The sequence below is a fragment of the Staurois parvus genome, unplaced genomic scaffold, assembly GCF_062004578.1.
Source record: "Staurois parvus isolate SC_StPar_1 unplaced genomic scaffold, SC_StPar_1.0 ptg000663l, whole genome shotgun sequence".
NCBI lineage: Eukaryota > Metazoa > Chordata > Amphibia > Anura > Ranidae > Staurois > Staurois parvus.
The window spans coordinates 196,151-222,716 of record NW_028318459.1 but is presented as its reverse complement, the minus strand read 5'-3'; the positions used below and the strand labels follow the sequence as shown (position 1 = coordinate 222,716).

The window sequence follows — 26,566 nt, the reverse complement described above, 5'->3', positions numbered from 1 at the left end:
GGGTTACTAGCATCATGAACCAAAAGGCCAACCACAGTATTTTAGCAGTGCCATTCAATACTCTCTGGTCTACACCTGGTTGGTCAGAAGGTCATCCTACAGCAATAAAATGACCCATAACATCCCTTCAGGCTATGTCAGGACTACCTCAGAAGAAAAGAACAAAATAATATGCTTCAAATCATGGAAGTGTCAGCACAATCTCCAGACGTGAACGCCATAAAGATGGTTTGGGACAACATGGACACAAGGATTAAAGGAAAGCAACTTACAATTGCCATATATTTAGCAGTTGCGAGAAGTGACTACTATGATGGCTGATCAGGAGTCAAACATGCAGATTACTACAACACAATTCCATGATTACATTTTTATCATTGTTGGCACGAGGTGCTCTTTTTCTTTTTCTTTCTCCCGCCTCCGCATCCCCTCCTCCTTTTTGGCCTGGGGTTTAAGTGTAATCGGGGTAAGGACGGTTGTTAATTTGTTGTATTCTTTTATGTTAGTGTACATTAAAACTGTGTTGACTTCATTTCAATAAAAACTGCAAAAAATGAGAGTTTTATAACTTGTGATTATATATACAGCATAAAACAAGAAATGAAAAATATTGCCTTTCATATCTACTATGCAATGCCCCAGAAAAGTACTTTGACAATAAAAAAACTTCAGCAATCTCTTGAACAGAACACTTTTCCTCTCTAGGGTTTGCATCTGGACCCCTTTCAAGATGTGTGCTCGGTTCAAAAAGGGTTTGGTGTTTGAGAACTTAACAGAGAGCATTTTGTATTTCTTTTCCGTTACAGATTGGAAAAAAATCCTAAACTATAAAAAAACCTATAGCAGAAGCATCTCTGGGGATGGCTGGGGATAGGTAAAGAATGAAAAGTATGTCTGTAACTGTGGGATCCACCCAGTGTAGGAAATGTTGCCAAGCAGAGAATACATTTTAAATAAAAGCAGTCATATCATGTCGGTTTTCCAAGTGTGAGGGGAGTGTTCATTGATGGAGGCTGGCAGGGATTAGCACAAGTGCTAAACTTGAGTTCCGTGTTCACAACATGGCCCCTGCTGAATACGATCATCTCTGCACTGCGAAATAACAAGGCAAGGCTGTTGCTGAGTAAGTAATAGTTACTTTTTTTTGTGCAGGACATTGCAACTGTTATTGATAGCGGACAGCCAGATCTGGAAAGCATTTTTGATAAACTAAATATATGCAGGCTTATAGCTACTGATCAGAAATCATTTCGGTTTTTTTTCTAGTTACTCTAAATCGATAGAATGTGAATGTTGATTGGTTGCTATGGGTCATTTTACTAGTCACATCATGCTTGTTCTATACATTGCCTTAAAATAGGTCTGCCAGGCTATCAACAGTCACAGATATTATACAATGTTTGTTATTAGGAAGTTTACTGCTTGTCTGCAATAAATATTGTTCCAGCATAACGCACACAAGAACCCTGCTTGTCATAATGGAATATACTTAAAGGGACGCTGTCACTTGCCCATTTTATACAGTTTCTGTATAAAGTCCACCGCTGTTCCTCTCCAGCTATCTTCTGCTTCTCCTTCCATCACAGCTAGTTTAAAATTCTGGTGATTCCAGGTACAGCTGTGTGGGGGGGGGGGGGTCAAGTGGTTTCCTCCCAAGAGAGAGCACTCAAATCCAATTGCTAGTCCTGATCACAGTCACATGGCAAAGGGATGATGCCACCACTCCCTCTAGGACATGGGTGTCAAACTGGCGGCCCTCCAGCTGTTGCCAAACTACAAGTCCCATGAGATATTGCAAGATTGACAGTTACAAGCAGGACTTCCAAAGGCAGAGGTATGATGGGACTTGTAGTTTCGCAACAGCTGGAGGACTGCCAGTTTGACACCCCTGCTCTAGGACATCAAGTATTTTGTGGGCATTTACTGTAGCAAAAGTGGGGAGGGGGGGGTTGCTGTTAACACTATCACTTTGCCAAAAAATAGGTAAAATTAAATAGGCTCAATGAAAGCTCACAAAGCTAGCAGGTCAAGAGAAGTATCCTTAACCCCTTGCCTACCGGGCACTTATACCCCCTCTTCCTTACCAGTCCAATTTTCAGCTTTCAGCGCTGTTGCACTTTGAATGACAATTGCGTGATCATGCAACATTGTGCCCATATGAAGTTTTTATCATTTTTTTCTCACAAATAGAGATCTCTTTTGGTGGTATTTACTTGCCACTGGGGTTTTTATTTTTTGCACTATAAACAAAAAAAGAGCAAAAAATTTTTTAAAAAAAAGGTTTCTTTGTTTCTATTATAAAATTTTGCAAACCGGTAATTTTTCTCCTTAACTGATGTGCGCTGATGAGGCTGCACTGATAGACAGCACTGATGGGCACTGATAGGCGGCACTGATAGGCAGCACTAATGAGGTGGCACTGATAGGTGGAACTGATAGGCGGCACTGCTGACGGATACTGATAGTCAGCACTGATAGGCGGCACTGACTGGCGGCTCTGCTGGGCACTGACTGGCACAACTGCTGGGCTCTGACTGGCACAACTGCTGGGATGCACTGATGGGCACTGGTGGGTGGCACTGATGGGCACAGGTGGGTGGCACTGATGGGCAGAGGTGGGTGGCACCGCTGGGCACAGGTGGGTGGCACCGCTGGGCACTGGTGGGCGGCACTGCTGGGCACTGATCATCAGGGCACTGATCATCAGTGCCCTGATGATCGGTGCCGATCCCTGCTCTGACAACTGCCAGTTCTCGGCAGTACTTTCCCCACGTTCTGACAGCTTGAGGAAAGTGCAGCCTTGAACCAGCAATTGCATTTCTCTGTGATCAGCGTGTCATTGGACACGGCTGATCACGTGGTAAAAAGCCACTGTGATTGGCCTTTTACCACATCACGTAGGACACAGCGATCACGGAGATCGCCGGGTGCGCACCCTGGGGGGCACGCAGGAGAGCGCGTTCTGGGAGGACGTCATATGACGCCCTCCCACAACTGGCCGGCCGCAGTGTAGCCTTCATTCAGCTATCTGCGGTCGGCAACTGGTTAAAGAAGAACTAACTCCTCCTATTCTTTTCAGCCAAGGAAGCTGCCATCTTAACCGCTTTTTGATTTGGAATTTTTTGGTGCTGCACATGTGATCAGTTATGACACCAGCCATTTGATGGTTTGCCAGCTTGGTTGAGAGCATGCTGGGAGTGTAACTGTTTTTTGAAACTGTTAAATTGATGGGTGTCGTTTAGCATTACCACAGTAGATATACTACTACAGGGCAGCAGCAATGCACAAAATCACGTATATACAGTATATGTGATTTTGCATATCTAGGTAGGGGGCGCATGCGCACTACCCGCGCTGCTAATCGTAGCCTCAGTTGTCAATCACTGGGTCCCAGCCGGTGATTACTCATCGGCACACGGTGATCGAGGAGCATTACCAACGGAGGGAGAGAACAGTAAGTACACAATACAGTTATCTCCCCTGTCAGCTCTTGCATACTGCTATGCATGGCTTTGCATAGCAGAGCCATGAAATCAGTGTGCTTACAGTGAAGCACACACACAGCACACAGTAAAACAGCACACAGCACACAGTTAACCCTTTGATCATCCTACCTGCTATCCCCTTCCTGCCCAGTCCCATTAGTACAGTGTTGATGCTTTTTATCAGCACTGATCACTGTATTGGTGTCACTGGAGATGTCAGTGACACCAAGTCAGTTCCCCCCCAGTTTCAGAATTAGAGATGAGCGAATCGAAGTATCCGAAGTGGAATTCGAGTCGAATATCGGAAAAATTTCGATTCGTGCCGAATCCGAAAAACAGCCTAATTCGGACGCGCGAATCGAAATTTTTCCGAAAATGGCGGCTGACATGTGCGGCGACGGAGCGGGGATGTCGGGGAAGGCGCGCAGACAAGGCGCGCTGCCCCATAATGCATTCCTCAACGACATGTGATCGCATCAGCCAATCAGCAGCCAGCCAGCCAGCACTGTGTAATGGTCGAGGTATATATAGCGGCCATTTTGGAAATCTTCATTTGCCTGCAGTCATTGAACAGAGGCAGACCGCTCTGTACTAGGGACAGGGACAGAGTTAGGGCCACAGAAACGAGAATTGGGGACAGAGAGAAGTTACTTAGGGACAGAGAACCATTACTCAGGGACACAGACTTGTTAATGAGGGCCACAGAATCGTTATTTAGGGACAAAGAAACGCTAGTTAGGGCCACAGAATTCATACTCAGGGACAGACAGAATTTTCACTCAGTGCCAGAGAATTGTTACTTAGGGCCACAGAAACGTTATTAGGGCCACAGAATTTTTACTCAGGGACAGACAGAATTGTTACTGAGTGCCAGAGAATTGTTACTCAGGGACAGACAGAATTGTTACTGAGTGCCAGAGAATTCTTACTCAGGGCCACAGAATTCATACTCAGGGACAGACAGAATTGTTACTCAGGGACAGACAGAATTGTTACTGAGTGCCAGAGAATTGTTACTCAGGGACAGACAGAATTGTTACTGAGTGCCAGAGAATTGTTACTCAGGGACAGACAGAATTGTTACTGAGTGCCAGAGAATTGTTACTCAGGGACAGACAGAATTGTTACTGAGTGCCAGAGAATTGTTACTCAGGGACAGACAGAATTGTTACTGAGTGCCAGAGAATTGTTACTCAGGGACAGACAGAATTGTTACTGAGTGCCAGAGAATTGTTACTCGCACAGACACAAAATTGTTACTTGCACAGACACAGAATTGTTACTCGCACAGACACAGAATTGTTACTCAGGGCCACAGAATTCATACTCAGGGACAGACAGAATTGTTACTGAGTGCCAGAGAATTGTTACTCAGGGACAGACAGAATTGTTACTGAGTGCCAGAGAATTGTTACTCAGGGACAGACAGAATTGTTACTGAGTGCCAGAGAATTGTTACTCGCACAGACACAAAATTGTTACTTGCACAGACACAGAATTGTTACTCGCACAGACACAGAATTGTTACTCAGGGCCACAGAATTCATACTCAGGGACAGACAGAATTGTTACTGAGTGCCAGAGAATTGTTACTTAGGGACAGACAGAATTGTTACTGAGTGCCAGAGAATTGTTACTCAGGGACAGACAGAATTGTTACTGAGTGCCAGAGAATTGTTACTCGCACAGACACAAAATTGTTACTTGCACAGACACAGAATTGTTACTCGCACAGACACAGAATTGTTACTCAGGGCCACAGAATTCATACTCAGGGACAGACAGAATTGTTACTGAGTGCCAGAGAATTGTTACTCAGGGACAGACAGAATTGTTACTGAGTGCCAGAGAATTGTTACTCAGGGACAGACAGAATTGTTACTGAGTGCCAGAGAATTGTTACTCGCACAGACACAAAATTGTTACTTGCACAGACACAGAATTGTTACTCGCACAGACACAGAATTGTTACTCAGGGCCACAGAATTCATACTCAGGGACAGACAGAATTGTTACTGAGTGCCAGAGAATTGTTACTTAGGGACAGACAGAATTGTTACTGAGTGCCAGAGAATTGTTACTCAGGGACAGACAGAATTGTTACTGAGTGCCAGAGAATTGTTACTCGCACAGACACAAAATTGTTACTTGCACAGACACAGAATTGTTACTCGCACAGACACAGAATTGTTACTCAGGGCCACAGAATTCATACTCAGGGACAGACAGAATTGTTACTGAGTGCCAGAGAATTGTTACTTAGGGACAGACAGGATTGTTACTGAGTGCCAGAGAATTGTTACTCAGGGACAGACAGAATTGTTACTGAGTGCCAGAGAATTGTTACTCGCACAGACACAAAATTGTTACTTGCACAGACACAGAATTGTTACTCGCACAGACACAGAATTGTTACTCAGGGCCACAGAATTCATACTCAGGGACAGACAGAATTGTTACTGAGTGCCAGAGAATTGTTACTCAGGGACAGACAGAATTGTTACTGAGTGCCAGAGAATTGTTACTCAGGGACAGACAGAATTGTTACTGAGTGCCAGAGAATTGTTACTCGCACAGACACAAAATTGTTATTTGCACAGACACAGAATTGTTACTCGCACAGACACAGAATTGTTACTCAGGGCCACAGAATTCATACTCAGGGACAGACAGAATTGTTACTGAGTGCCAGAGAATTGTTACTCAGGGACAGACAGAATTGTTACTGAGTGCCAGAGAATTGTTACTCAGGGACAGACAGAATTGTTACTGAGTGCCAGAGAATTGTTACTCGCACAGACACAAAATTGTTACTTGCACAGACACAGAATTGTTACTCGCACAGACACAGAATTGTTACTCGCACAGACACAGAATTGTTACTCAGGGCCACAGAATTCATACTCAGGGACAGACAGAATTGTTACTGAGTGCCAGAGAATTGTTACTCAGGGACACCTAATCGTTGAATTAAATAGTATGTCAGACAACATGCAGAGGAGTGGCAGAGGAGGCAATGTTTTAGGAGCGAGCAGACGTGGCAGCAGAGGAAGGGGTCGAGGCAGCAGTATTCGCAGCCAGAGGCCAGTGCTCCCGGTGTCATCCAGCGGTCGTGTCTCCACCGACAACCCTGCCGTCATTGATTGGTTGGCTCGGTCGTCTTCCTCTTCCCAGGTCACCTCTGACACCTACAGCCAACGGTCGGTGGGTACGTCAGACACAACCGTTAGTTGGCATGGCCCGGGACCAAGCCCACTGAAATCACGTGTCCTCTACCTGCCCCTGTCCTTTGCTGTTCCCTCACCAAGCGAAGTATCGCATGCTGTGGGCTCAGCCCCACTGTACAGTGAGGAAGAGCTAACAGAGGGCGGTCAGGAACGGGGGGAGACATCGGCCTTTTCAGCAGCCAAGCGAACAAGTACTGGCGAGGAGAGTGGTTCGGTAGCCGGTCTAGAGACAGGTCTGTCTCCTGACCCAGACGCAGCCGAGGGGGCTAGTAGTGAGGCGGAGACCCTACTTGATGATGAGGAGGTTGATCGCACTTGGCAGCCTCGTCGTCATCAGGCAATTTCTTCCGCATCATCAGGAGAAGAGGGTGGCAGCTTGGCAGCGAGCAAAACAGTCGGTGGGTTGCCCAGGAGACAGCAGCAGGGTCGCATCAGTGTCAGTGGAGCCAAACGTCCACGGAGTAGAGCACCAGCTCCACTGCAGCCTACCACCACGGCCAGTAGTGGTGCCGGTGCGCACGGAGGAAGTAGCAGTCAGCCAGTGAAGAGTAGCGGGGGCAAAGTTTCCTACTCGGTGGTGTGGCAATTTTTCCTCAAGCCGCCCGAGGAAGTAAACGTAGCCGTATGTCGACTATGTGGCCAGAAATGCAAGCGTGGCCAGGGGGCCCATGTTGGGACTACAGCGTTGCGTCAGCATATGCAGCGTCACCATTCGGTGGCCTGGGAAAACCGTGATAAACATACGGCGGTTCTGCCTGCCCCAGCCCCCGCTCCATCACCCGCTCCGTTACTTGCTCCGTCACCCGACGTCGTCAATCGCCCTCTATCAGCCAGTCAAGGCTCCAACACCTCTGCTGAGGGGAGTTGTCGCTCATTGGCATCTTCCGCTCGTTCAGATGCTCCTTCTCCTGCTACTCCTCTTCTCGGATTCCGTCAACAGTCTTTCTTGGAATCCGTATCCAAGAGACAACAGTTTGCGAGCACGCACCCGACGGTGCAAAAGCTGAACGTCCTCCTGTCCAAGTTGCTGGTGCTGCAGTCCCTCCCTTTCCAACTGGTGGACTCAGCACCTTTCCGAGAAATGATGGCTTGTGCCGCGCCGCGGTGGAGAGTGCCAAGCCGTCATTTCTTTGCCCAAAAGGCAGTGCCAGCCCTGCATTCACATGTAGAAGAGATGGTGGGCCAGTCTTTGAGCATGTCGGTCTCTGCCAAAGTGCACGGCAGCGCCGACGTGTGGAGCTGTAACTACGGTCAGGGACAGTACATGTCATTTACGGCCCACTGGGTGAACGTGGTGCCGGCACAGCCGCACCAGCAACTTGGACAGGTCACGACGCTTTTGCCTCCACGTTTGCACGTCCTTGGTCCAGCAAGCATGTCCGCCTCTACCACCTCTTTTTCCGCCGTGTCCTCAGCCGCCACCCCCGTGCCAAGTCCCATTACCCGACCGGCATATCACATGTGCAGGGCGCAACGGTGTCACGCTGTGCTGCACCTGGTATGCCTTGGCGAACGTAGTCACACAGGGGAGGAACTGCTGAGTGTAATGAACAGAGAAATCGACAGATGGCTGTCTCCGCGCAAACTAAAAATCGGAACCATGTTGACTGACAACGGAAAGAACATGGTGTCTGCTCTGCGTCAAGGAAGGTTGTGCCATGCGCCATGCATGGCTCACGTGTTCAATCTGGTTGTCAAGCGGTTCCTAAAATCCACCATCCCACTGCAAGACATCCTTAAAATGTCACGTAAACTGTGCATGCATTTCAGCCATTCCTACACCGCAAAGAACACCCTCATTGAGCTGCAGCGGCAGAACGGAATTCCACAGCATCGCCTGATCTGCGACGTTGCAACAAGGTGGAATTCAACCCTACACATGTTAGACCGCCTTTACGAGCAGCGAAAGGCCATCACCGATTTCCTGATGTTACAAGCGGATAAAGGTACTCCCCTGTGTAACTTAGATGTCAGCCATTGGCAGCTCATGCGTGACACCTGCCGCTTGCTCAGGCCCTTTGAGGAGGCCACGCTATTCGTGAGTCGGCAGGACTATGGGATGAACGACGTCATTCCTCTGTTGCACGTCCTGGAACAAATGCTGTTAACAATGGCTGGTCAGGGTGCGGTAGACGTGGCGCACAGATCTCAACGCCACATGACCCCTGTGGGGGCAGGACAGGAAGAAGAGGAGGAGGTAGAGGAGGACATTTGTGCTCAGGAATTATTGAGTGAAATGGGTGGTTTTTCCACTCAGCGGACAGGAGTGGAGGAGCAGGAGCATCTGGTAGAGGAGGAGGAGGAGGAGACAGAGGACCCAGACGCACCGTGGCAGTATGCTGTGGAGATGGAGGCAGGGAGTCCCTCGCATTCCTTGGCACAAATGGCCCATAGCATGCTCGGTTGCTTGCGTAGCGACAGCCGAATAATAACCATCAGACAGAGGGATGACTTTTGGCTGTCCACCTTGTTGGACCCTCGCTACCGGTCCAAAATGGTGGCCTTTTTCACACCTGCTGAGAGGGAGGCCAAAATTACGTACTATAAAAACCACCTATGTAGTCAGTTGGTCTCTGCCTTTGTGCGCCAACGTCCATCCTCAGACACTGTGGGCCCTGTGCGCTCGCGTTCCGCTGGCATGGCAGCAGGGGAGGGGTGGGGTGGTAGGAGCAGTGGCAGCTCCACCAGCAGTGGCTGCCTCAGTCTGCAGTCGATGATGAGTAGCTTTCTTCACCAGCGCAGTGAGGAAACTACTAACCAGCCGCAGCAGCAGCAGCAGCATCAGGTGGACCTGGAGCAGGAGCTCAAACAACAGGCTTGGGCCTACTTGGACAGCACCCTGCCAACCGAGGTAGACAATCCCCTTGACTACTGGGCAACGAAACTTGACCTTTGGCCCCAACTAGCTGAATTTGCCCTTGAAAGGCTGTCATGCCCGGCCAGTAGCGTGGCATCGGAGCGCGTGTTTAGTGCGGCAGGAGGTATTGTAACTCCGCGGAGGACACGACTGTCCACCCAAAGTGTGGAGAGACTCACGTTTGTGAAAATGAATCAGGCGTGGATTAGTCTGGATTTCAAACCACCAGTTCCTGACACAACTGACTAAATCCGCCATGAATCATGCCTCAAACATGTGCCACTTTCAGGTCTCCTCACACTGCTGGTGTGTTTAATTTTTTGACATAGGGTGCTGGCAGATTACGGGCCTCCTATAGCTGCTGCCAGGCCCCTAATCTGCCATAGGCCCCTATATACCGCCTCCTCATGCTGCTGCTAGGTCCAGAGTCTCTCATGGGTCCCTGTACGGCCTCCCATTGCTGCTGTCTCCATCGCCACACTCTGCTGCCATGTGCCACTTTCAGGTCTCTTCACACTGCTGGTGTGTTTAATTTTTTGACATAGGGTGCAGGCAGATTACGGGCCTCACATAGCTGCTGCCAGGCCCCTAATCTGCCATGGGCCCCTATATACCGCCTCCTCATGCTGCTGCCAAGTCTAGAGTCTGTCATAGGTCCCTGTACGGCCTCCCATTGCTGCTGTCTCCATCGCCACACTCTGCCATGTGCCACTTTCAGGTCTCTTCACACTGCTGGTGTGTTTAATTTTTTGACATAGGGTGCAGGCAGATTACGGGCCTCACATAGCTGCTGCCAGGCCCCTAATCTGCCATGGGCCCCTATATACCGCCTCCTCATGCTGCTGCCAAGTCTAGAGTCTGTCATAGGTCCCTGTACGGCCTCCCATTGCTGCTGTCTCCATCGCCACACTCTGCCATGTGCCACTTTCAGGTCTCTTCACACTGCTGGTGTGTTTAATTTTTTGACATAGGGTGCTGGCAGATTACGGGCCTCCTATAGCTGCTGCCAGGCCCCTAATCTGCCATAGGCCCCTATATACCGCCTCCTCATGCTGCTGCTAGGTCCAGAGTCTCTCATGGGTCCCTGTACGGCCTCCCATTGCTGCTGTCTCCATCGCCACACTCTGCTGCCATGTGCCACTTTCAGGTCTCTTCACACTGCTGGTGTGTTTAATTTTTTGACATAGGGTGCAGGCAGATTACGGGCCTCACATAGCTGCTGCCAGGCCCCTAATCTGCCATGGGCCCCTATATACCGCCTCCTCATGCTGCTGCCAAGTCTAGAGTCTGTCATAGGTCCCTGTACGGCCTCCCATTGCTGCTGTCTCCATCGCCACACTCTGCCATGTGCCACTTTCAGGTCTCTTCACACTGCTGGTGTGTTTAATTTTTTGACATAGGGTGCAGGCAGATTACGGGCCTCACATAGCTGCTGCCAGGCCCCTAATCTGCCATGGGCCCCTATATACCGCCTCCTCATGCTGCTGCCAAGTCTAGAGTCTGTCATAGGTCCCTGTACGGCCTCCCATTGCTGCTGTCTCCATCGCCACACTCTGCCATGTGCCACTTTCAGGTCTCTTCACACTGCTGGTGTGTTTAATTTTTTGACATAGGGTGCAGGCAGATTACGGGCCTCACATAGCTGCTGCCAGGCCCCTAATCTGCCATGGGCCCCTATATACCGCCTCCTCATGCTGCTGCCAAGTCCAGAGTCTCTCATGGGTCCCTGTACGGCCTCCCATTGCTGCTGTCTCCATCGCCACACTCTGCTGCCATGTGCCACTTTCAGGTCTCTTCACACTGCTGGTGTGTTTAATTTTTTGACATAGGGTGCAGGCAGATTACGGGCCTCACATAGCTGCTGCCAGGCCCCTAATCTGCCATGGGCCCCTATATACCGCCTCCTCATGCTGCTGCCAAGTCCAGAGTCTGTCATGGGTCCCTGTACGGCCTCCCATTGCTGCTGTCTCCATCGCCACACTCTGCTGCCATGTGCCACTTTCAGGTCTCTTCACACTGCTGGTGTGTTAAATTTTTTGACATAGGGTGCAGGCAGATTACGGGCCTCACATAGCTGCTGCCAGGCCCCTAATCTGCCATGGGCCCCTATATACCGCCTCCTCATGCTGCTGCCAAGTCTAGAGTCTGTCATGGGTCCCTGTACGGCCTCCCATTGCTGCTGTCTCCATCGCCACACTCTGCCATGTGCCACTTTCAGGTCTCTTCACACTGCTGGTGTGTTTAATTTTTTGACATAGGGTGCAGGCAGATTACGGGCCTCACATAGCTGCTGCCAGGCCCCTAATCTGCCATGGGCCCCTATATACCGCCTCCTCATGCTGCTGCCAAGTCCAGAGTCTCTCATGGGTCCCTGTACGGCCTCCCATTGCTGCTGTCTCCATCGCCACACTCTGCTGCCATGTGCCACTTTCAGGTCTCTTCACACTGCTGGTGTGTTAAATTTTTTGACATAGGGTGCAGGCAGATTACGGGCCTCACATAGCTGCTGCCAGGCCCCTAATCTGCCATGGGCCCCTATATACCGCCTCCTCATGCTGCTGCCAAGTCCAGAGTCTGTCATGGGTCCCTGTACGGCCTCCCATTGCTGCTGTCTCCATCGCCACACTCTGCTGCCATGTGCCACTTTCAGGTCTCTTCACACTGCTGGTGTGTTAAATTTTTTGACATAGGGTGCAGGCAGATTACGGGCCTCACATAGCTGCTGCCAGGCCCCTAATCTGCCATGGGCCCCTATATACCGCCTCCTCATGCTGCTGCCAAGTCCAGAGTCTGTCATGGGTCCCTGTACGGCCTCCCATTGCTGCTGTCTCCATCGCCACACTCTGCTGCCATGTGCCACTTTCAGGTCTCTTCACACTGCTGGTGTGTTAAATTTTTTGACATAGGGTGCAGGCAGATTACGGGCCTCACATAGCTGCTGCCAGGCCCCTAATCTGCCATGGGCCCCTATATACCGCCTCCTCATGCTGCTGCCAAGTCTAGAGTCTGTCATGGGTCCCTGTACGGCCTCCCATTGCTGCTGTCTCCATCGCCACACTCTGCCATGTGCCACTTTCAGGTCTCTTCACACTGCTGGTGTGTTAAATTTTTTGACATAGGGTGCAGGCAGATTACGGGCCTCACATAGCTGCTGCCAGGCCCCTAATCTGCCATGGGCCCCTATATACCGCCTCCTCATGCTGCTGCCAAGTCTAGAGTCTGTCATGGGTCCCTGTACGGCCTCCCATTGCTGCTGTCTCCATCGCCACACTCTGCTGCCATGTGCCACTTTCAGGTCTCTTCACACTGCTGGTGTGTTAAATTTTTTGACATAGGGTGCAGGCAGATTACGGGCCTCACATAGCTGCTGCCAGGCCCCTAATCTGCCATGGGCCCCTATATACCGCCTCCTCATGCTGCTGCCAAGTCCAGAGTCTCTCATGGGTCCCTGTACGGCCTCCCATTGCTGCTGTCTCCATCGCCACACTCTGCTGCCATGTGCCACTTTCAGGTCTCTTCACACTGCTGGTGTGTTAAATTTTTTGACATAGGGTGCAGGCAGATTACGGGCCTCACATAGCTGCTGCCAGGCCCCTAATCTGCCATGGGCCCCTATATACCGCCTCCTCATGCTGCTGCCAAGTCTAGAGTCTGTCATGGGTCCCTGTACGGCCTCCCATTGCTGCTGTCTCCATCGCCACACTCTGCTGCCATGTGCCACTTTCAGGTCTCTTCACACTGCTGGTGTGTTAAATTTTTTGACATAGGGTGCAGGCAGATTACGGGCCTCACATAGCTGCTGCCAGGCCCCTAATCTGCCATGGGCCCCTATATACCGCCTCCTCATGCTGCTGCCAAGTCCAGAGTCTGTCATGGGTCCCTGTACGGCCTCCCATTGCTGCTGTCTCCATCGCCACACTCTGCTGCCATGTGCCACTTTCAGGTCTCTTCACACTGCTGGTGTGTTAAATTTTTTGACATAGGGTGCAGGCAGATTACGGGCCTCACATAGCTGCTGCCAGGCCCCTAATCTGCCATGGGCCCCTATATACCGCCTCCTCATGCTGCTGCCAAGTCTAGAGTCTGTCATGGGTCCCTGTACGGCCTCCCATTGCTGCTGTCTCCATCGCCACACTCTGCCATGTGCCACTTTCAGGTCTCTTCACACTGCTGGTGTGTTAAATTTTTTGACATAGGGTGCAGGCAGATTACGGGCCTCACATAGCTGCTGCCAGGCCCCTAATCTGCCATGGGCCCCTATATACCGCCTCCTCATGCTGCTGCCAAGTCTAGAGTCTGTCATGGGTCCCTGTACGGCCTCCCATTGCTGCTGTCTCCATCGCCACACTCTGCTGCCATGTGCCACTTTCAGGTCTCTTCACACTGCTGGTGTGTTAAATTTTTTGACATAGGGTGCAGGCAGATTACGGGCCTCACATAGCTGCTGCCAGGCCCCTAATCTGCCATGGGCCCCTATATACCGCCTCCTCATGCTGCTGCCAAGTCCAGAGTCTCTCATGGGTCCCTGTACGGCCTCCCATTGCTGCTGTCTCCATCGCCACACTCTGCTGCCATGTGCCACTTTCAGGTCTCTTCACACTGCTGGTGTGTTAAATTTTTTGACATAGGGTGCAGGCAGATTACGGGCCTCACATAGCTGCTGCCAGGCCCCTAATCTGCCATGGGCCCCTATATACCGCCTCCTCATGCTGCTGCCAAGTCTAGAGTCTGTCATGGGTCCCTGTACGGCCTCCCATTGCTGCTGTCTCCATCGCCACACTCTGCCATGTGCCACTTTCAGGTCTCTTCACACTGCTGGTGTGTTTAATTTTTTGACATAGGGTGCAGGCAGATTACGGGCCTCACATAGCTGCTGCCAGGCCCCTAATCTGCCATGGGCCCCTATATACCGCCTCCTCATGCTGCTGCCAAGTCCAGAGTCTGTCATGGGTCCCTGTACGGCCTCCCATTGCTGCTGTCTCCATCGCCACACTCTGCTGCCATGTGCCACTTTCAGGTCTCTTCACACTGCTGGTGTGTTAAATTTTTTGACATAGGGTGCAGGCAGATTACGGGCCTCACATAGCTGCTGCCAGGCCCCTAATCTGCCATGGGCCCCTATATACCGCCTCCTCATGCTGCTGCCAAGTCTAGAGTCTGTCATGGGTCCCTGTACGGCCTCCCATTGCTGCTGTCTCCATCGCCACACTCTGCCATGTGCCACTTTCAGGTCTCTTCACACTGCTGGTGTGTTAAATTTTTTGACATAGGGTGCAGGCAGATTACGGGCCTCACATAGCTGCTGCCAGGCCCCTAATCTGCCATGGGCCCCTATATACCGCCTCCTCATGCTGCTGCCAAGTCTAGAGTCTGTCATGGGTCCCTGTACGGCCTCCCATTGCTGCTGTCTCCATCGCCACACTCTGCTGCCATGTGCCACTTTCAGGTCTCTTCACACTGCTGGTGTGTTAAATTTTTTGACATAGGGTGCAGGCAGATTACGGGCCTCACATAGCTGCTGCCAGGCCCCTAATCTGCCATGGGCCCCTATATACCGCCTCCTCATGCTGCTGCCAAGTCCAGAGTCTGTCATGGGTCCCTGTACGGCCTCCCATTGCTGCTGTCTCCATCGCCACACTCTGCTGCCATGTGCCACTTTCAGGTCTCTTCACACTGCTGGTGTGTTAAATTTTTTGACATAGGGTGCAGGCAGATTACGGGCCTCACATAGCTGCTGCCAGGCCCCTAATCTGCCATGGGCCCCTATATACCGCCTCCTCATGCTGCTGCCAAGTCTAGAGTCTGTCATGGGTCCCTGTACGGCCTCCCATTGCTGCTGTCTCCATCGCCACACTCTGCCATGTGCCACTTTCAGGTCTCTTCACACTGCTGGTGTGTTTAATTTTTTGACATAGGGTGCAGGCAGATTACGGGCCTCACATAGCTGCTGCCAGGCCCCTAATCTGCCATGGGCCCCTATATACCGCCTCCTCATGCTGCTGCCAAGTCCAGAGTCTGTCATGGGTCCCTGTACGGCCTCCCATTGCTGCTGTCTCCATCGCCACACTCTGCTGCCATGTGCCACTTTCAGGTCTCTTCACACTGCTGGTGTGTTAAATTTTTTGACATAGGGTGCAGGCAGATTACGGGCCTCACATAGCTGCTGCCAGGCCCCTAATCTGCCATGGGCCCCTATATACCGCCTCCTCATGCTGCTGCCAAGTCTAGAGTCTGTCATGGGTCCCTGTACGGCCTCCCATTGCTGCTGTCTCCATCGCCACACTCTGCTGCCATGTGCCACTTTCAGGTCTCTTCACACTGCTGGTGTGTTAAATTTTTTGACATAGGGTGCTGGCAGATTACGGGCCTCCCATTGCTGCTGCCAGACATGTAATCTGCCATGGGCCCCCGTACCGACTCCTCATGCTGTGACGTTGCAACAAGGTGTAATTCAACCCTACATATGTTAGACCGCCTTTACGAACAGCTAAAGGCCATCACAGATTTCCTGATGTTAAAAGCGGATAAAGGTACTCCCTGTGTAACTTAGATGTCAGCCATTGTCAGCTCATGTGTGACACCTGCGCTTGCTCAGGCCCTTTGAGGAGGCCACGCTATTCGTGAGTCGGCAGGACTATGGGATGAATGAGGTCAAATCGGCCATGGGCCCCCGTACCGCCTGTTCACGCTGATGCTGGTCCCACAGTGTGACCTGGGTCCCTGTACGGCCTCCCATTGCTTCCACTCTGCCATGTGCCACTTTGAAATCTCCTCACACTCCTGCGGTTGTCCATTTTGTCATAGGTTGCTGGCAGATTACAGGCCTTCCATAGGTGCCACCAAGCCCCATATCGGCCATGGGCCCCCGTACCGCCTGGTCACGCTGCTGCTGGGCCCACAGTGTGACCTGGGTCCCTGTACCGCCTCCCATTGCTCCCACTCTGCCATGTGCCACTTTCAGGTCTCCTCACGCTCCTGCTGATTTCCATTTTGTCATAGGTTGCTGTATGGCCTCCCATTGCTGCTGCCTCCACCGCCACACTGTGGCTCCAAACACTGGTTTTGGCCCCGTGACTGGCCAAAGGAGTGAAGTGTGCAGTGATTCTAAGATCGACGGCACTCATCTGCATGTCATACTGACAGACAGTATTATTTCTCTTCCCCAGCAGACTCCAAGGGCATTTAAATTAAAGGTACAGTGTTCTGCACTAATATTAAGTCTCTCTGAAGCCTAGAAACACCCTTTTTTAAGTTAAATTCACAGCGAATTTATTCGACTCGAATCGAATATTGTCCACGAATTCGCCGAATCAGTCGAATCGAATTTTTCATTTCTTCGCTCATCTCTAGTCAGAATGTCTGCTGCAGTCCCGCTATAAGTCGCTGATTGCCGCCATTACTAGTAAAAATAAAAAAAATCCCAGTATATATACCGCCATTTGTGAACGCTATAACTTTCATGTAAACCAATTAATTTAGATGTATTGGTATTTGTTTTAGCAAAGACATGTCGCAGAATACATTTTGGTGTAATTTATGACAAAATTTGATTTTTTAAATGTTTTACTGGATATGTTTACCACTTGCCTACTGGGCACTTATACCCTCTCCCTGCCCAGGCCAATTTTCAGCTTTCAGCGCTGTTGCACTTTGAATGACAATTGCACATTCTTGCAACATTGTACATTACATGGTAATTTATTTTTTGCGCTTTAAACCAAAAGCAGCAAACAATTAAAAAAAAAGTTTTTCTTTGTTTCTATTATATAATTTTGCAAACAGGTAATTTTTCTCCTTCCCTGATGTGCGCTGATGAGGCTGCACTAATAGGCAGCACTGATGGACACTGATAGGTGGCACGGATAGGCAGCACTGATGGGCGGCACTGAGCTGGCACTGATGAAGTGGCATTGATGATGCTGCACTGATATGCAACAGTGATGGGCACTGATAGGCGCCACTGATGGACAGCACTGATGGGTGGCACTGACTGGCAGCACTGCTGGGCACTGACTGGTGGCACTGCTGGGTATTGATGGCACTGCTGGGCAGCACTGATGGGGGACACTGCTGGGCACTGGTGGGTGGCACTGCTGGGCACAGGTGGGTGGCACTACTAGGCACTGATGGGCACAGGTGTGGCACTGATGGGCACAGGTGGGTGGCACTGCTGGGCACTTGTGGGCGGCACTGCTGGGCACTGATCATCAGGGCACTGATCATCAGTGCCCTGATGATCGGTGCTGATCTTTCCTCTGACAATTGCCGTTATCAGCAGTACTTTCCTCATGCTGTGACAGCGTGAGGAAAGTGCAGCCGATAACCAACAACTGCATTTATTGATGATCTGCTGTGTCATTGGACATAGGTGATCACATGGTAAAAGGCCGCTGTGATTGGCCTTTTACCACATCACGTGATCAGCAATTGTCAGTTAAAGTAACGCAGCGCCATAACGCAAAAAATGGCCTGGTCAGAAAGGGGGGGAAATCCTCTGGAGGGCAAGTGGTTAAGTTTAAAAAAAAAGTGGCTGGTATTTTGAATTGAGCCCAATTAAAATTGAAAATTTCAGTCACCTTGTCGAAAATAGAGTTCCTATTGATTAGGAGAAGGCTGATGTTAAAGGGTTAGTTCACCTTTACCAAAAAAACTGCCTATGCAGGTAAGGCGTGTGTTCAAATAAAACCAAAGTGTGCAGCCTCAAAGCTTGGGCAAAAAAACTCCCAGAGAAGACATAATCTCATCCTGCCTTGTTGCTAGTACATTGCTAAGACACTCTCAGCCGATTCAAACCCCCTTGCATGCACTCTCTCTGCCATTTCACAGTATCTCTGAGCTCAGTGATGCTGCGATGGAGGAGATAGTGAACCACATGTGCAGGGGTTTCAGAGCTCTCTCCTGTGATGATGAAGGTGAGCAGTAATGACTGGGAGTGTTCTAGCAACAGTCAGAATGGAATGATGCCATCCCTGGGAGGTATGTAAATGGCCCACACTTCTATAGCAAGGGCATTATCCAACTTTAGTCAAAACTGCACAGTTTGTTTTCATCTACAGACACTCCTTAGGTAGTTATTTCATAAAGGTGAACTAACCCTTTAATATTGATGAGTTGAACATAGCTGGGTTCAGTTCAAGGCAAGCTCAAACATCAACATCAAATGGGATTGTCAAACAAAGGGTATAGGGGAGCTGATCACTGCCTTGGGGAACATGTACCAAAGCAAAGACAGTTTGTAAAAATTCTGTGTGGCTGGGAACAGAAATTTTGGTAATGCTGAAAGTGAAAAATTTACATGTAAAATTCCTTTAAATAACATGGAATTTAATCACCTCTCTACGTGTCATCGGGTGAACTGCTATCTGATTGGATGCTGCTGCCCCAGCTGACCCCCCCGGCCATCTTTAGTGAAGGTGGTGTTTATTAAAAGAACTGGCTCACTGCAGTTGGTGCGCATTTTGCATGTGGCTGGGTCAAAGACAGGAGCCCACTAGACAGGGACAGTGTGCCTAGCATTAGGAAAAGGTACAGCACAGGGACTATTCATTAGTGCTGCTGTGGGAGACCTTTCTGCTACTAGTCCTTCACTGCTTACTGCCTACCAGCAGCCTCCTGCGGCAGATGCTGTTGGTCTCCAAGCATCGCTCTCCTCAAGTACTATACAGTATATTCATCTGTGAGTGTTGCTGACAGTTTTAAGCCTCTGCATAAACATGATACAGTGCATTGGAATGCTTGACAAAGCATTTCCTGCAACTTCAGACCCCCGTGTGTTTCGTCCTTCTCTCTATGGGGCCTACCACCTGGCCTTCCTCCAGCGTACAGACACATTTGTGTGATGTATACATCCCACTGAAGCAAAGCTGACATTTGCAAAGAAAAAAGTAATAAAGTGTGTTTAAGTTTCCAGCAAAATAACAGTTTCTGGCCACTTTGTTTTGCTTGTAAACTAAGCAGCCGGGATTCCATTCATTTGTACCAGACCTTTATCCTAGATGAGGGTATCATATACAGTAGATGTAAATGAGGGAACCTCCACCCAAAATAAATAAACACATGGAGGTTCCCCCCTAATTCTTATCAGCTCTTCAGGTCTGAATTTTTAATGGGAACCCACAAAAAAATGTAAAGTGTAAATAAAGACAAAGACAGTTTTGACATGTCTTTTAACAATAGAAAAAGATTAACATTATTGTCACTCATGTCCTCCAGCAAAGCAGATCCACATCCATGCCCGACGCCTGCCAAAAGAAAAAAGCCTGCCGACCACTGACACAAGATGACTGACACAATGACACAATGAAGATAGTTGATGTAAACCAAGGGGCAGGGTATCCTGATTGATGTCATTGACTATACTGTATATGGACATGACCATCAATCAATGATGGTGGAAAGCTGTCGTGTATGATTGCTGTAGTAATATGACTATTATATATACATTCGGCTCCCGCCAAGCAGGTAAATGTTGGGCGTCTGACCAAACACCCAAACCAGCCAAGGTTCGGTCTGAAGTGTAAGCTCTACCCTACTTGTAAAATTTGTACTTTTGCATTTAGTCCTGCTTTAAAGCTTAGTGAATGGAGCCCAGTGTGTCTTAAAACATTTTTCTAGTTACACCTTTCTGCCAAATTTAATAAATATATTAAAAGTTGTACATTTTGTAACAGTACTTCTTCTGTATCTTCTTAACTCTAGTTTACACAGCCTCTAGAACATGTTAGTTTTTTGCTAAGTGAGAAAGGAAAGACTGCGGCATGTTTTTCTGTAAAAGGGAGATGAATGTAGACAGGCCTCTTGGCAATAAGAAACACTGGAATGTTTCAAAATGTAAAAAAGCTTGCTCAGGTCTATCACAGCGAAACCAGTAATACAAACTATTTGGACAATTTTTATTTACCTTCCTGCCTTACTGTCAGTGGTTTATTTAGGTTTTGTGCTGCCCTAGGTCACACAAAAATTGGAGCCCCCCCACCCCCACAGAAAGAGCCTGACATTGACCAAAAACACCCCTGCCCTCCACCCGAGCCTTTCACTACCACTGCCTCCCCATACACCAGCCACCATCCCCCATGGCGAGATGGAGAAAGACACTCACCTTCACAGCTCTAGACATCCCCAGGAACAAGAGTCGGGCTGTGCATACACCGTCATGAAACCCACAGCATCTCTCGGAACCCACCAGAGGACACAGCGGGCACCGGATTGCGGTGCTGCGCGCTCACAGGGAGCGCGCACAGCTAGAAATGGTGGGTGCCGTTTATGAATGGCAACCCGCCCCTGGAGTTCCACTGTCCTGCCATTTATAAAAGCAGGCAGACGGCAAGTGGTTAAAGAACTTTAAACAGGAGTGGGGTTAGGAGCGCTGGTTTCGTTTGTCTATCTCTAGGTGTGGGGTTAGGGCTTGGGATACTCCAAAATGCTGCACAGTCAACAGGAGTACCTTTTTCTCTAGGCTCACATGCCAGGATTCTGCTGAGGACAGGTGAATGACCAGTACTCTGAGACCCTATGAGAGCTGTCTCAGTCCAAGCTACCTCTGACACTTATATCTCAAAGTCACCAGAAATCAACTCAGGGTCATTACTCACAAGTACCAAGGACAGCTGCATACCTTCCAGCTTCCTCTAGACATAGTTCAGTGAGGGAGAATATCCTTCTCCAGACCCTATCCCTATTATGAGGTTCCACAGCCAGCAACTCTGAAAGGTTCACTCCAGACCCTCAACCCTGACAATGTTGAGGCCTCAAGAACACCTACACAGGCCACAGGCTACCTCAGAGGGGCAGCATCTCCCCCTTCCCCAAGGTTTGGAACCCACCTAGGGAGATAGAACAATCTCTCTAGGGCTTTAGAGTTTTTATCCCCTCTCCAGCCACTTTCTTGACACTCCTCTCCAGGCATTGGCCAGGTCATGACAAATATTCAGGCTGATCATTTTAACCTCCTTCCCTAAGTTTTGGAAGTCCTAGCATAGCATCCTATGCTAGGAGGGTGCTACACTTGATTACCATTGCTATAGTGCTTCTAAGCTCCTAGACATTTTTTTTTTCACTACCTTTATGATTAGAGGGTTGTATCATGTTAGTCTGTACAGCAGTTCCAAAGATTCTTATTGTTTTCATAAATGTACCTTTAAAGTTGAGCTGATTTCAACCAACTTTGGGGAATATCATATAAAAATCATACAAAGACACTCTTGCCTATGGACACTGACACACTAATCTAAATACCCCCAAACATCTGTTTTCAGATGGTATGGTAACTGTTGGATATTTTTGGCCTGTTGCTACTATTTCCCCCCACAATGAGGCAGTTTACGTAGGCAATCTGTTTATGCTTATGTCACATTTTTCTTCTGGTGGATAAATCATGCATGTATGTCAGAGCACTCTAAGTTCACATGCTTCTTTACTTAAGACTTGCTATAGATGGGCAAATATCTACTTGAATGATTGATGAAGAGATATCTTCCCATCCTTGCCAGAATCCTCTATGTGTTGGGACTTGCCATGATCCTAAATATGATAGAGAGATAGGTGACGAAGACTTGCAGAGAAGCCTGATATGCTTGCTATTGCCTTCCATCATATCATGAATGGCTACATTTGCATGCAGTACTTAAAGGATAAGTTCACCTTAAAAAGAAAATAATAAATGCACATCTTTTTGCAGGTAAAAAAATTTGCATTCATTATTTTTTTTTTATTGGGAGCTTGTAAAGCATTGCACCCCTGATCAGCAGATCACGGGTGCATTGCAGGACTCTTGCAGACTGTCATTGTAAGCTGTCTGATCGTACCTCATACAAGCAAGCAGTTACACACTCTCAGGAAGCATCAATGAGCATCTAGAGTGCTCAACCGTGCCCTTGTAATTAATTGAGAACTACAAGCTGACAGCCACAAAGGATGTTGGTACTTGTAGTTCTCTCATTCACAGAACTCTGTGAATGAATGACGCGGCTGAGTGACAGGGAGAAGATCCCCGGCCTGCTGTCACAGACTTAAGTGGGCACGGGGCAGCTGTAGCAGTAACATGTTACATGTTACACCATGAATACGGATGTCACATGCAACATGTTGTAAAGGTGAACTATTGTATGCTTTTATTGAGTTGTTTTAGATAAATCTACCTTCCAAAACATGTCTGTTTATGCTGGACCTGCCATTCATAGCCTGGGGTCTGTGGAATCCTAAGGTTCCTCCATTATTTGCTGTGGGTTTCTTGAGCTGTGACATCTCATTTGATTATGTCTGCATAGTTCTGTGATCAAAACCATTTGACAGAGCCAGCTTCATGAACCTAATGATCTTTATACAGTAATGCTCTGTAAGGGTGGCTACCACTGTAAGGGGGACATCCTTTCTACAATCTTCTCAAGGGGAATTTTTTCCTACTGACCATCAATGAATTGGTGTTTGTGGAAAAAACTGAATAAACTCAATCTCATTTACAGTGTTCTAATTTATATTGCATTAGTTGGAAAAAGAATAGGGTAAACACACTAAATGACCACAGTTTTGCAGACACCAATTAATACATAATGCACAAATGATTAATTAGGCACAAAGCCATACAATCTCCAGCAAGTGACTTTTCCAGTAGAATGGACTGCACTGAAGTTCTCAGTGGCTAGTCTTTTGTGGCACCATCATACCATGCCACCTTTCCAATAAATCAGTTCAAAAGATTTATTTTCTGCTAAAACTCCGATTAGAATGAAAGAATGAAGCCTCACCCCAAACTGAACACCTGTTGTATGAAGTGGAATGCAGGCTGAGAGCCAGGCACGGTTGACCAATATCACTGCCAACTTCACTAATTCCTTTTTGGCTGAATACAAACAACCCTACAAAACAATGACCTGACATTCTATGGAAAGCCTTGCCAAAAGTCTAGAGTCTATTAAAGTCACAAAAGGATTCAACTAAACATAAACATGAATCTATGGTAAAAATCAACATTTACAGTACATAAATGCTGTAGTCTGTCAATGGTATTATCTCAGCAGTTTTTGTTTTTTTGCACTCCTAATATCATTGATTACCTGTTGATCTTGTATGTACATCCAATATTTTACACTTCCTTTAACAGAGTAACAGTGCTGTTCATTCTGCTGTGAAAATCACATAATGTGCTGTCACTTTGTGGATAGGACAGTCTAGAGTAGGCATAGACAGCATTTTTTATTCAGCAAAAACTAACAAATTCCTTGGTCCATACAAGCGAGGTGGATCGAGGAATTCCCTCTGCCAGGGCATTGTATTCTGACCTCCGCTGTTGTTACGCATAGAGTAGCAATAGATCAAATTCATTATAGACCCATATTCATCAAAAAGAGATACTATGTGTGGGGACCAGGCACAGCCCCTTTACCATGAGATCATGACAATATGAATGCCCCCCCCCCAATTACCTTCCAGGTAGAAACGTGAAAAACGTATATTATGGCTCGAGTTTCACTGCAATTCTGATTAAGTCTAAAATTTCATTTTTGTTTTTGCATTATGCATCATTGTTTGTGTATCATTGATATGAACTTTCCAACTGCATCCAAGTCCACATGTACTTAGTTTGTGGAGAATCAAAGGTATGCTATCAGTGTAATGAGTAATTATGAGGGTTTCAGTCTCCAGTACATTTGTCGGGTATGCGATAATCGAGGAAGATGCGGGTAGCTGAGCTAATTTTGTTCCCATCACCACCGTATGCCCAAGCATGGAAACATACTAAGTAAAGGTACTTATAGACTTATTAATCAGGCTGGCTTTTTTTTTTTCAGTTTCGCTGCTCTGATGTTCTGAAAATAGATTTTTGGGTTGATTTGCTTAAGGAGTTTAAAACCTTCACTCAATGAATTGTAACCATGTTCTTTTTTTGATACCCAATCATGTGCAGATGAAATGAATAAATATGAAATTTGCTGTTCACATGACTGCATCTTAAAGTGAATCTTCATTCAATTTTTTGAGTGAAGACTCTCAACTTCTTTAGTATATCAGCCTTAATATATTTTAAAGCACCTCCGACATGTCTGGGCCATCATGTGAATCTTCAATATACATTTATTGTAAAGCAAAAGCATGGAGTATACAGAATCCACCCAAAATAATAACCACTGACGCGTTTCCTTCCATCAGTGAAGCTTAATCATGAAGTATCAATTCACAATTCTAAATTCCAAATTCTGAGTTCCAAATTCTAAATTCTGAATTCCGAGTTCTGGATCCTAAAAATTCTAATTCTAAGTTCCAAATTCTAAATTCTGAATTTCAAATTCTGAGCTCCAAATTTCACATTCTAAATTCCAGGTTTTGAATTGTGAAATTTGAATTCCAAGTTTTAAATTCCGAGTTCTGAATTCCAATTTCTGACTTCCTAATACCAAATTCTGAGGTCTAAATTCTGAATACCGAGTTTTGAATTTCAAATTTCAAATTCTGAGTTCCAAATTCCAAAATCCAAATCCCAAAATCTGAGTTCTGAATTCTGAGTTCTGAATGATGAATTCAGAGTTTTGAATTCTGAATTGCAACTTCCAAATTCCAAATTTCGAGTTCTGAATTCCAAATTCTAAGTTTCCTATTCTGGAATTCAAGCTCTTAATTTTGAGTTTTTTGAGTTCTAAATTCCGCATCCCTAATTTCAAATTCAGAATTTCAAATTCCAAATTCTGAGTTCCAAATTCTAAAGTCTGATTTCCAAATTCCAAATCCAGAATTTCTAGTTATGAATTATGAGTTCAGTTTCCAAATTCTAAATTCCGATTTCTGAATTCCAAATTCTGAGTTACGATTTCCAAATTCCGAACTCTGTATTTTGAGTCCCGAATTCCAAGTTGCGAATTCCAAATTCCGAGTTTTAAACTCCTAGTTCCAGATTCTAATATCCAAGCTTGAAATTTGAGTTTGAAAATAAAGTGGAACTCAACTCTTTCAATCAACATTGACTATTTTAATCATTTTGATAAAAGCATTAGTAAAGAGCTAGGAAAACATATCATATTTACTTGTTTTAAACTTTTTTTTTTTATATTTCCTCAGTTATTTACTAGTTTCCAGGCCTAGGCAAACAATGTCATACTTTCGAAAAATCTTCAGGAGGAGTTTTCTCAGCTAAGCACACTCACATGCCTGAGCTGAGGACAGAGGGACTCCAGAATGTAAATGCTATTTGTATCATCTGCCCTTACTGAAGATGTCCATGACCAGAAATGCTAGAGGGTGTTTTTCAAAGGAATTTCTCAGCAAAATAAAGCATGGAGACATGGATGGATGGGGGAGTTTACTTTGAATATTAAAAATGAAGTAAATAGCATTTTTCATTTGTGGTGCTCAGAAACAGTGTAGTTCCACTTTAAATATTTCAACAAAGGCACCTTTACAAATGTTTAGCAATGGCAATCTTTTATTTTTCTTTTCCTCCCTGTTTCTCTCACTAATGCCCCATTCACACCTGTGAGATGCACTTATGCTCGTTTTTTTGTGTGTTTGTTGCATGATGGCATATTGGCAGCCTAATCACTTGAATGGGCTGCTCGACATCCGACAAACACGCCAAAGTAGCTACTGCATCTTTTTTGAGCAGTGAGCCTTGCAGGTTTTTGTACTGTATGCTTTGGCGCTTTCTTGTTGTGTAACAAAATGTGCTTCTGCTATCCATGTTTGGGGTATCATTAAGAAATAATGGCACAGCAAGCATTTCCTAAATGCACAGATGTTAATGGGGCCTAAGGGCAGACGAATCCATCACCCTTTTTTTTACCCTGAGCTCTGGATCTGTGAGAAACCATTATCGAGGTAAAAGGCACTGGTGATACAGTCTTCCCAGGATGCATGTATGAGGCTCTGGTTACATCACCAGTGCCTCACTCAACCAGGAAGTTGAAAAACAGTGAAAAAAGTAATAAATATTTTTTTAGCTAATAACAGTATGATGAGTTCATATCACCAGGCAGAGCTTCATGCAGATGTGAATTTTAGTGAAAGTTGGA

At 47.4% G+C, this 26,566-nt stretch overlaps 1 protein-coding gene across 1 annotated transcript in view; it reads left to right on the top strand.

Moving 5' to 3' along the window:
- The first annotated feature begins 987 nt into the window (after nucleotides 1-987).
- The window catches only part of LOC149447922 (transmembrane protein 26-like), a 45,632-nt gene continuing 20,053 nt past the window's right edge, over nucleotides 988-26,566 (top strand). The window contains exon 1 of the mRNA XM_089651851.1: nucleotides 988-1,123. The gene's annotated coding sequence lies outside the window, so the exon portion shown is untranslated. The remainder of the gene's footprint in view (nucleotides 1,124-26,566) is intronic.